Source organism: Anticarsia gemmatalis, chromosome 11 (assembly GCF_050436995.1).
Source record: "Anticarsia gemmatalis isolate Benzon Research Colony breed Stoneville strain chromosome 11, ilAntGemm2 primary, whole genome shotgun sequence".
NCBI lineage: Eukaryota > Metazoa > Arthropoda > Insecta > Lepidoptera > Erebidae > Anticarsia > Anticarsia gemmatalis.
The window spans coordinates 1951282-1962516 of record NC_134755.1 but is presented as its reverse complement, the minus strand read 5'-3'; positions in this window follow the sequence as shown (position 1 = coordinate 1962516).

Genomic DNA, 11235 nt, shown 5'->3' with positions numbered 1-11235 from the left:
TCAGTTAGGCATTGATTATGACAAGTGTAGGTATTACAATAGACTCTATATTATTAAATGGTTTTAGGCAAAAAACTTTTTTTTTGAGAAGTCCTATTGCTTATAACATATTGTTATTGTTTACAGCTCAGAAAATTTCAAGGAAAATACAAATAAATAATATAATAATATAAGAAATAAAAACCATTTAAATTTCTTGAGCATTTATTAGTCATATTGTGTTTATCCTATTTGTTTATAAAAACCTCTTTTGATAAACCCATTTAATACAAACATGTTTTATAAAATTACAACACAATTACGTGATTATAAAAATGCATTCGAAACAATGGCAAGTGCGTATTTCAAAAAAAAATATATAAAAAAATAAATATCATATTATTAATTATTATTTTTAGAGTACAAAGCCCGCCATATAACCTTTTAATAAAGCCTACGTGGTCAGTGGTCTGTATCCTTTGTAAGAAGTAGGTGTCAAACTCTTCTCTCTATTTCTTAGTAACAAGGAGTAAGAGGGTAACAGCTTTTTACCTATTAAATGTTTGTGCTTATAACTACAATTTTATTCTTTTCGAAATTTCTCTTGAATATTTCGAAAACTTTCTTCTAAATCTCTAAGATTATTTTCGAAATGTCACTGCTGTCATTTTCAAAAATCTTTCATAGTTGTTTCCAGCACTCAGAAACTTGAAAGTCTGACAACCAGTCTTACCGAGGGTATTGTGTTATAAACCTGTAACTGTACCTGGGTTGTTGAGGTGCAGTCGCTCTATGTAGTAGTAAGTATTCAGGTGCATCTGGTATGACTGGGAGCTAACTCAATGTAAAATATTGGTATTCAGATGCATCAGGTAAGGCTGGAAGCCGATTCCAACATAGTTGGAAGAAAGGCTAAACTAATGGTGATTCCAAAACTCAAAAATCACTTACAACATAACTCATCACTTTGTAACTTGGCTAAAACACACTCGCTATCTCTCACTACAAATATTTGGACATAAGCGGTGCAATAAAAATTATATACGTAGCCATTTAGAGATGAAACTGTACTACGCTGGCTTACAGCCAATACAATTATATCAGTAAGTAGAATAGCTAAATATTGTTGTTTTCTCACCCTATATTACATGGATAGAGCACTTATTTAAGGACTAGTTGAAATTAAGGTGAAATGTAATGATATAACGCCATCTCTTGAAATTTGAGTGAAATATTTATACTCGAAAGACTTGGTGTTATGAAAAATTTTTCATAGAATATTATATATTATTGATTGGATTATTAAAGATAGTTTTGTTATATGGTGAATATTAGAGACCCTTTCTTCGGTATGTAGAGGAGTAAATAAATAGCGGAAAAGGGGTGGTTTTCTACGAATAATGAAAACATTATGATAAATGTAAATGAATAGCCATTTAGAATTTTGTACGCAATAATGATAAGCACTCTAAGCATATTTTGTGTTAACTAATTATAAACTGTACTGAAAAACAAAGAAGAATAATTTGATTTTAAAATCGTGCTCAAATTCAAAATCCTTATACAATATCCTTTAACAATGTAAAAAGTCACCTAAAGCGTCAAAAATATTCGTATCAGTACGAGCTTAGCTTCCATTTCTGATTTTCATAATGCCTCGTCCTGCCCTATCCAAAGCGATAAATACAGCCCACAGTAAGATTATATTGGCCCCAAGCCAATTTTAATTTCGTATAGAGTGTAGCACGTATATTTGGTAAAGATATGGCCATGTTCACTTGTAAATATTCACGTTTCAGTTCAATTTTGCTCTTTATACCCGAGATTATACGACCAAATTGAGAACGCGAAGGAATTCGCTCTGTTTTAGGAAGCGAATGTGTTTTTTATTCGGCCGGGTTATGGAGATCAGGATATAAATTGTGACTGCATTCAAAATGGCCGGGCTTTTGCGATGAGAGAACTGTTCTAATTTTGATGTTGTGTTGAATGTAGCATCACGGCTTTTTGAAATCAACATTCAGAGTTTAGACATATCTATATAGAGTATAAACTTTTACATTTTGACAACTCAAACTTTGCGTACTCATATCTTTTAAAAATTTCTCTTTGTGAGCTTGGGTAATGGAATTTGAGGTAACAGGCGCCTGTACTTTAGAGGCCAAGAGGTGTTGCGGGTTATATTCCAGTATATTATATTATAAATTTTTATGTAATTCAGGTACTTGCATATACCCTTTGCCTAGGCTCAGATGTATTTTTTTTGTTTGGACACTTAGAAAGTTTCTAACGATATACGATTGACCCCCGGTGTCCGAATTCGGTATTAAGGTTGCTTTTGTCCGCTTTTTCGTTTGCCTGCACTATAGTTGTGATGGAAGAAAACTATTATTTTCTAAGGCGTATGTATTTTTCCGATACGGCTACATTCGTGAAAACCTGTAGAGTAGGTACCTTTAGTGCTTTTAAGTAATAAACATCCAAACTATCACGTAATACAATATAGATACTACCCTAAGGTATTTAGGTATTTTACTACCACGAAAGTAAAATATAATATTCGCACATTTACGTTGATATAAGCAGAGAATATTTCCGTATTTTCCGAGATAAAACCTCCCATTAGGCCTATAAACACTACCTACACAACAAACCCATAAATCTTGTATCCGTGACTTTTAGTATATTTGCACGTTTACCGCAAGTTTTGGAACTACCGATCTTTAGGTATATTACTAGTAAACAAATATTTTTATAGGAATAAACAGTTTGCCGATATAAAAATTCAGCTATAGTTTGCTTAAACTTCTGATAGTCAATATCAGAAAACTTACATTTTAATAACTTTCTAAGTATACCTATATGGCTCTTTCGATTGGTTCTGGCTTTTTCATTTATGAGTACGTCACAGCTTGGTAAAATAATACTTCACTACATAGTATAAAACATAGTCGCTGACCGCTGTATGCGTAGAATTTTAAATCTTAACAACGGAATTTGATGAGGTTTTTTTTATGGATAAAGTGATCCAAGAGGCAGGCAGAAGTTGTAAAGGTTATTTGACAAATAACATTTTAATCTAGTAAAATACATATATTATGGTCCCATTGTAACGCATAAGTACGTGTACTTTTATTTATCCTATAAGTCTTCAGTTCGTATATTAAGCCATCAATATGGTATTGAAATGTAGGGTAACAAAAGTATCCATACAACAGCATCAAGAATTACATATTATTTGTAGAACTGTTCTATTACTTATTTACATTAAGCTAGATTTTTGTGAATAGCTTTTAGCCCTCTATTTAATTTTCGTCTCTGCCCCTACGACTAGAAAAACAGAAATAAATTAGTTATCTTGCCTCGAACTATAAAAAAATTGTTGTCCAGACATCCTGACGTCAGATTTTCTCACCATTTTGTACTTTTTTACGTTACCAATGTACCTAATAAAGTAAGGCATCAAATGAAAAGATAAAATGTAGTGCATTTTATATTTTTTTACATCTTCATCTAATTGTCATTGGCCGCCTCTGCGATCGTCGCGGTAGTGTATGCAACTGCTGATTACGAGGTCTCAGGATCTAATCCCGGGTAGGATAGTGCTATCTCGTCTCCAATTTATATAAGAATTTGGTAATTTTCATTAGTAGTCCAGTGAGGTTCTCGGTATAAGACAATATAAACGTGGGAGTTTTTCATACCTTTTCATTGAGGCGCCCACAGCCAGTTGCGCTCACTGGTCGGTAAATGATCTGCGAGTTAAGCAACCGTTGGCGCGGTCAATCCATAGATGGGTGACCGCATAGTGGTATTTGAGCTGGGCGTCTCCGTGCTTCGGAGGGCACGTAAAAAGTCGGTCCCGGCTGCTATCTACTAAGATAACAGTCGTTAAGCCATGTCAAAGGCCTTCGGGCGGCTTGAACAACTTTGACACTAGGTTGACCACTAACCATACGATAAGAAGAAGATACACTTTTGCTTACATCTTAGATACATTTTATTAACAGCCGTGGTGTAATCCATGCATAAAAGCATTCCTATTGGACCAAGGGTCTGATGTCCACTAATAGCTGTTGGAAGGCCGCTTCACGTCAAACAATTGAACATCAACTTGTCAAGTCCATAAATTCACTCTTATGAATTACTTCTACGCATCTTCAATCTGTGCTGGCACTTCATATTGTTATTAATTGACAATCTTTATAACAAACTAGGTCAAATTCATACAGCTCGTTGTAATGAATAGACGTGCGTGATTGTGCGTGCTTCAAGGAACTGGTCCAGAAATGGCAAAAAGTAGATGTAGCATAAATATCATAACTTTTAAACTCTCGCGTTGCATGTGTAATCTATACTAATATTATAAAGCTTAAGAGTTTGTTTGTTTGTTTGTTAACGAACTCGAACTACCCGTTCGATTTGAAAACATATTTCAGTGTTAGATAGCCCATTTATCGAGGAAGGCTATAGACTATATGTATATCATCACGCTACAACCAGGATAGGAGCAGAGTGCGAGTAAAAACTTTTACAAAAACGGGGAAAATTTTGACCCATTCTCTCTTATAGCTGACCCGCGCAAACGAAGTTGCGCGGGTCAGCACTAGCTGTATTCTATTATACACTAGTATAATATAATACGGGAATTCACGCGAACACGCATTTTACCTTAAAATGCCTAACGTTTCGGCGCATGTTGCACTCGCCGTAGTCGCAGGCTGATTGACTGATAGATGTAGCTGTAGTATAACTGCTTCAATGACTCGAGCGTGTCAAGAGACTTTTGGAAACAATTAAAACCAGAGCTAATTAAAAACATATTTGAATAAAAAAACTGAAGATTCTTTTATGATTAGCAGTTATTTCTTACAGAACGGTAAGGACCTTTCGTGTACAAAAGTTCACACCCTATTTTTAACGGCTTTCGGTCGATTTAGGAAACCGTAAACTAGTTTTAATTTGTGTCTTTGACTAACTGAACACTTGTTAAAATTTAGTTGAGCGGTTTAGCCAATCTACCAAAACATAAGTTATCTTTAAGGACAAGAACACTTTCTATCCGATTATTTTAGGCTAAAAGTGTGACTAGATGGCAAAGGTTGTTATATAGAGTAAACCAAAGCTTTATTGCCGGAAAAGTAAAAACTCACTTAAATATTTCATTAAACGTTTAAAAAACTAAGGCCTCTCGAATACATGCAACGGGTCTTATGCGTGACAATTTCAAAGGTAACGATGCTTTGTATTACCCGACGTTTCAAACAAGCTACACCGACCGTGGTTACAGTCAGGCAACGTTATTTTTTATAAACTACGAATTTAAAAGCAAAACTTTTGCATGGAATTCTTATTTCAAAAGCGATGACGTAACTTCAGACTACATTGAGACGTCATAAAACTCAATCAATACACCCATTAATATATTTGTCGACTCGGCAATCTATTTTATTGCTTACATACCATTAAATTTTTAACCGTAATGCTAGCGTGTTAGGGTCTGAATTCGACTGTAGTAGTAAAGTAATAAGATTGATTGTTCTTGAGTAAGTTCAATAAAATTAAGTAAAATAGACGGTTTTAGTTTTGTTTCCTTGATGTCAATGTACGGATAGAAATGTTTTGTAGTTTTTTCAGCGTTTGACTTTTTTTGATTTGCTTTAAAAAGGATACTTATCCTTTTTACCGGAGAAGCCTATAAATATACCTATTCGACTTGTGTGATTTGGATAAGCATTGCTTCGAAATCTTACAAATAAACGATAGTTTTTAAATTGTTCTTAAAAGGTTTTAAGGGATACGCTACGCTTTCATGAATCGCTTACTAATTACTACCGCTGAACTAATTTTAATAAAATAGAGTTCAGAGAAAAGAGGGGGATCTAATATAGGATATATCATAAGATAAGAAACACGTAAGCCTAGACAACGTTCTAGATTAGAAAAATAACTTACCATCGTGGCACAGTGGTTTATGTCGCCACGCCGCTACCATTGCGTCTGGAGATCGTGAGTTCTATTCCCACACGGAACAATTATATTATTTTACGATCCACAAACATTCTGGTTGTACTTTGTGTCTGTTGCTTGTATGTTTGTAAAGTTCCCGCGACACAAGAGCAATTCTTAGTGCGAGGGTTGTCTTTTTAAATATAGTATAAAATATATCCAGTATTTTTTGTCATTTGACATTTACAAGCGACTGACTATTTAAAAACACACAACTTAAATGAAAACAAGCTTCATAAATGTGCGCAGATCATCCTCAAACTTGAACGTGAAAGTTAACGTCATGACTCGTAAGAAATATAAAACGTTCCGAAGGTTATTATTTCCCGTATTATAATAATAAGGAAAGTTTCATACTTCGTTACAAGGATATTTGAGTCGTGTAATTGACATGGATATTCGGCTACTTCCTGCTTTGTTATTTGTCAATTTTTTTACAATTATTTTCTTTCGCTTTTTTAACATGTTCTGTGCAGTAAGGTAAGCTAAGCTTTGATATGGTATTTTTGTTTGAAAATGTGTATCTGACTATTTTAGGTTTTTATTCTTTTAAGACATCGTAATTTAAATAACGACATTATGACCACTAAGCTCCCCAAAAAGATGATTTTAATACGGTTCTTACTTGAATTTTGAAGTGACCTGAAACTCTACATCTCAATACATCTTAGTATTCGATATAATTTACCTTACAACCTAGTACGTACATAAAAGAAAATTTAATGATTATTTTAAAACCTAAACTTTCGCATAAAATGTCAGAAACTACCTAACCACTAAAACGTCAAAAAAATCATAATCGCAACTCAAACATCGGACCGCGCAGCTTCATAACAGCTCACAATTTCACAACGCCCGGTCCGATTTACACTCTGGTAGCTAGCATAAACCCTGTGTTTACGAGATTGCACGTACAGTGGCTAAATATCGGTCAGTACTTCACAGCTGGCCGGGTTAGTCATATGTTAGGTTTGTACACTAAAGGATACCTGTAATTTCTTACTGTAGAACCTATTAAGTTATTCTCTCGGGTTCCGTTTATCATTGTGAGATGTAGAAGTGGATAGGGTAAACTGCTGTTATATTATTGAAAGCCTTAGGTGTTGTTTATGTGTATTGTTAGGTTTGACAGTAAACTGTAGTTTAGAAGGGAACTTTAATAAAGTTTTCAAAGTTTTGAAAACCCATTTGAATAGCAAATGTTTTTGCTTTGTTTACTTTTGTTTTGGATATCATAGAAAGCGCCTACAGCATGTACAAAAAGCTGTGTTACAAAAATAACACTTTCCTGCCTTCCGAAAAAAAAAACGAGCCAGTGTATATTTTTAACATGGCTTAAAAAACATAGAATGAACAGATAGACAATAATACATAAATCGACGTTATTTCACCCAAAAAATAAATATCATTAGACAACTCACACTCGGTTATTTGATTCTAAACTAAGCAGAGCTATCACATACCTCATATTTTCATGATTCTAAACCGAAAACAGTTACCATTGCAATTCTACTCCACTTATCAAGACACTTCACTGTAGTTTTAAAAGAATAATCAAGCACCGCAACATATTTATATATTATCAACCTTTGTATAAGTGAAATTGCCAGTTTAATATAGAAGGATTTTCCAGAGTTGTGAATTTTTGCGACGACGTAAACCGCGGGACAAACGTCGCGATCATTCCGACCCAGTGCGTAAGTACCTCGGTTTCAGGTTAGTTTTCACTAGACTTGTAAAGCTTATACGGTTTGTTAGAAATGTAGCGTTCACCTGCTCAAATACATAAAATTGTAAGCAAGAGTTAGAGTCAAGTACACGCGGCAAAGTTAAAATCAAGCCTCGGGACAGATAGATTTGAAAAGAAAAATGAAAGCCTTTTGCCCATCAGTGGAAAGTCCCACTGGACCAACTGTCCCACTTTATATTATGTAGATAAAAAAGTTTAAACCATTCTTCGTTTAATTTGAGTAGCTCTAAATCAATCTGTAGTACATTCGTTTTGTAAATTTAACTTTAATTCAGTGACAAAAATAGAGACAACAGTTTTGAAAGCGTTCATTGATTTTACATTTCGTTACCAACTACTTTATTGATATAGCAGCTACTATCTAGCAAGTGTTATTCGTTCTAGTAGTACTGATTTCATAAAGTATCTAAGTAACACTACTGATAAAAGTCATGAAAATTAGAAATCAAAATCATATCTATAATACAATCTATACCGAAGCAGGGCTGTGTTTCACTCGAACAAAGACTTTAATCATTCTTTCCCCCTCAAAAAACAGTCATAAAATTACAAAACCATCAACAGAACAACACACAAACGAGATCTTATTTATCTCAAACCAACTCAATGAGTCCCCCGCTTTACTTGAGAACGTTATGACGCACGCAAAACCGCATACTCTCATGAAATATGCGTTTGAAATACGCACGGCCTTCAGTTACAACTGAATATATAATGTTCAAGTTTTACCAGTATATATTTGGCAATAAAACCTTATGGTTTATGTGTTAATGATCCTCTCTGTTGTGGTCTTAAGATTTATTCGCGTTTGGGATTAGGGCTTTGTTAATATTTGAAGATAACTTTAAATAATAGTTGAAATTGTGTTGTTTTATTACTGAAGAATGCGTCAATCTAAAGATCTTAGGCCTAATCTCTCTTGCACCAAGAGAAGTGTAAAAAATATATTTTCTGACGAGGCTGTTAAAGTTTGAAATAGCGGATCAATGTTTAGGAAAATGCTCGACAATCTCATTCTCTTCATAATCTTGTCTACACTACCATTGCGTCGGGAGGCCGTGGGTTCGATTTCCACACAGGACAGATATTTGTGCGATCCACAAATAGTTGTATCGGGTCTGGTTTTACTTTGTGTCTATCGTTTTTCTGTTTGTAAGTTTGTGTCCCCCCGAGAGTAGTAGTTGTCTTTTAAAAGAAGATAAAAGGATAAGCTGGTACACCCGTAATATTTTACTCAAAACTAAACAATAATAACCAAAATTATCACCCTGCATATATCTAACACAACACAATTATCCACTTAGCTTCACCTGATACAATACACCAATATCCACATTGCAATCCAATCGACAAAAATTCCAATTCCATTTTTTCAATTCTTCAGCAAAATTTTGTTCTTAACAAAACGTTTTACAGGCACTCTCTTACCGAAAATAGGTACGGGATTGAGAAAAGGCTGAGCATATGTCGCGGGCCATTGGCATGCTTCCACCGGTTTTGCTAGTCCGCTACCCTGAGCGATGCTACCTTCACGGATCCGTGGCAATACGACCGTGTTCCCTTGGATGATGTACATTGATGGTTGAATCTGGAGAGAAAAGATTTTTTAGTACTTGTACTGAACAAATTCATTTACATGTAAATGTTGCTGAAAATGTAGTATCATCTTATTTTAAATAGTTTTATTGCGTTGAGTTTTTAGCCCGCGCTACGAATGTGTTCTTAACTTAAACTTATAATATTCATGTTGTGATTATAAAAAATACGTAACTAAGTAGGCACTGTCTCAAGATATATTTCTTTTTGCTTTTACCGACAAAAAGGCAAAATCCTTGCTGTAGGTATAATTTAAAATTTAACTCTTGAGCAATGTGCTCCATCCAGTTGACAAAAAATGCATCAAGACGACCTACGAAATTATAAATTTACGTTACTTCCAAATTAATGACCGAAAACCTCCCATCCAAAACCAGCAATGTACATCGTTCACCCTAAAACCGTCGTCCCTTACACGTCGCTCCCTCTTAGTAGCAGTCAGGTCAAGCAGTAGCCAAATCGATTTGAAGTGGAAGCCCCCTGGCTAGATTCATGCGGCTATTGTGCCAATGCTGTTTAGCTTAGCTAAGAATTGTTTGAGCTACTTTAAAAATAAACTCGAGCATCCTTTGTGGATACACAATTCGGTTTAGTTGAAAGCCTTTGTTTGCCTTTTTCGGTTTTGGATTTTATTCTCTTTAGAGTTATTACTTTGTTTTTAATCTTACATGTTTTCTGGGTTGTTTGAAATAACGTTGTTTTGGTGTATTCCTATGTTTTTTTTCACAGAAAGGTCGACCTTGTTTTTAACTATTAATACAACTGTTTAAGCTTTGCATTGCATTGAAATGTCCACAGATTAACTAAACGTAAAATGCTGGTACTCGCTGAAATAAGAAGCCGACTCTAATATAGTTGGAAGAAAGGCTAGGCTGACTATAGCCTAAAGCCGTACAAATACGATAAAAATCTTGCAACGCGAAAGTTTTATCAAATATTCTTACTCTAAACAGAAAGTACGTCATCGCTGTTCAAAAACCACACTTCAAACATTCAAGGTCAAACGGAAACCTCACATTCACAAAACACAATTTCAAACGAATAAAGATACCATATCAGGGAGCAGATCTTTAGAAAAAATAACCGTAGTCCCATGTGTCCGTATGATAAAAATATCACTTCTTCAAATATGTTACTATATTCGCAATATGGTACCGAAGTATATTGCTTTTCACTGGCCTCTATTCGCGCTCATTGTATGAAACTGTCGGTTAGATTCGTAAAAGATTCTATTTAAACCACGTTTGCCGATTCCGTAAGTGTTTTTTATTGTTCGTTCACAAAGTATTTTTTTATTTGATGTTTTGTTTTGGTGATTGGGTATTGGATTATTGTGTTATTGGGAATAAATAGATGTTTTGTTAAATAGCTTTAAATATTGTAAGCCGGATTATCTTTGTGTATACCTCCTTTCACACCTAGATTATATACTATTAATTATCTCTCGAACTAATATAACATTAGAGCAATATGCCATGCCGGAATCCGTGGTGTAGTTATTAAGATGGGCATTATGCTGCTTCTACTGCGAACCAGTGTGGTGGGTTTGATTCCCATACAAATCAATTACATCACAGCAAGTTGTAATGTTGTAAAATTTCCCGCAAGATGAGGTTTTTGTGCGAGAGAAGAGTACTTAATTGGATGAAAAATTACGTTTAAATGTGCATACAATGTAAATTGTATGAAATAAAAAATATCTCTACTGGCTACTTCAAAAATTATATCGTTAAGTTGTTTAATTTTGATTGACACTTAATTTGCTTGCAGATATGAACAATCCTATATTCAATGATTTACTTATTTTTCAATCGAAAATGATTCCTCTATCTATCTTTTTTTTTTTTTTTTTTCTTTTTTTAAGACAACTCCCGCACTAAGAATTGCTCTTGTGTCGCGGG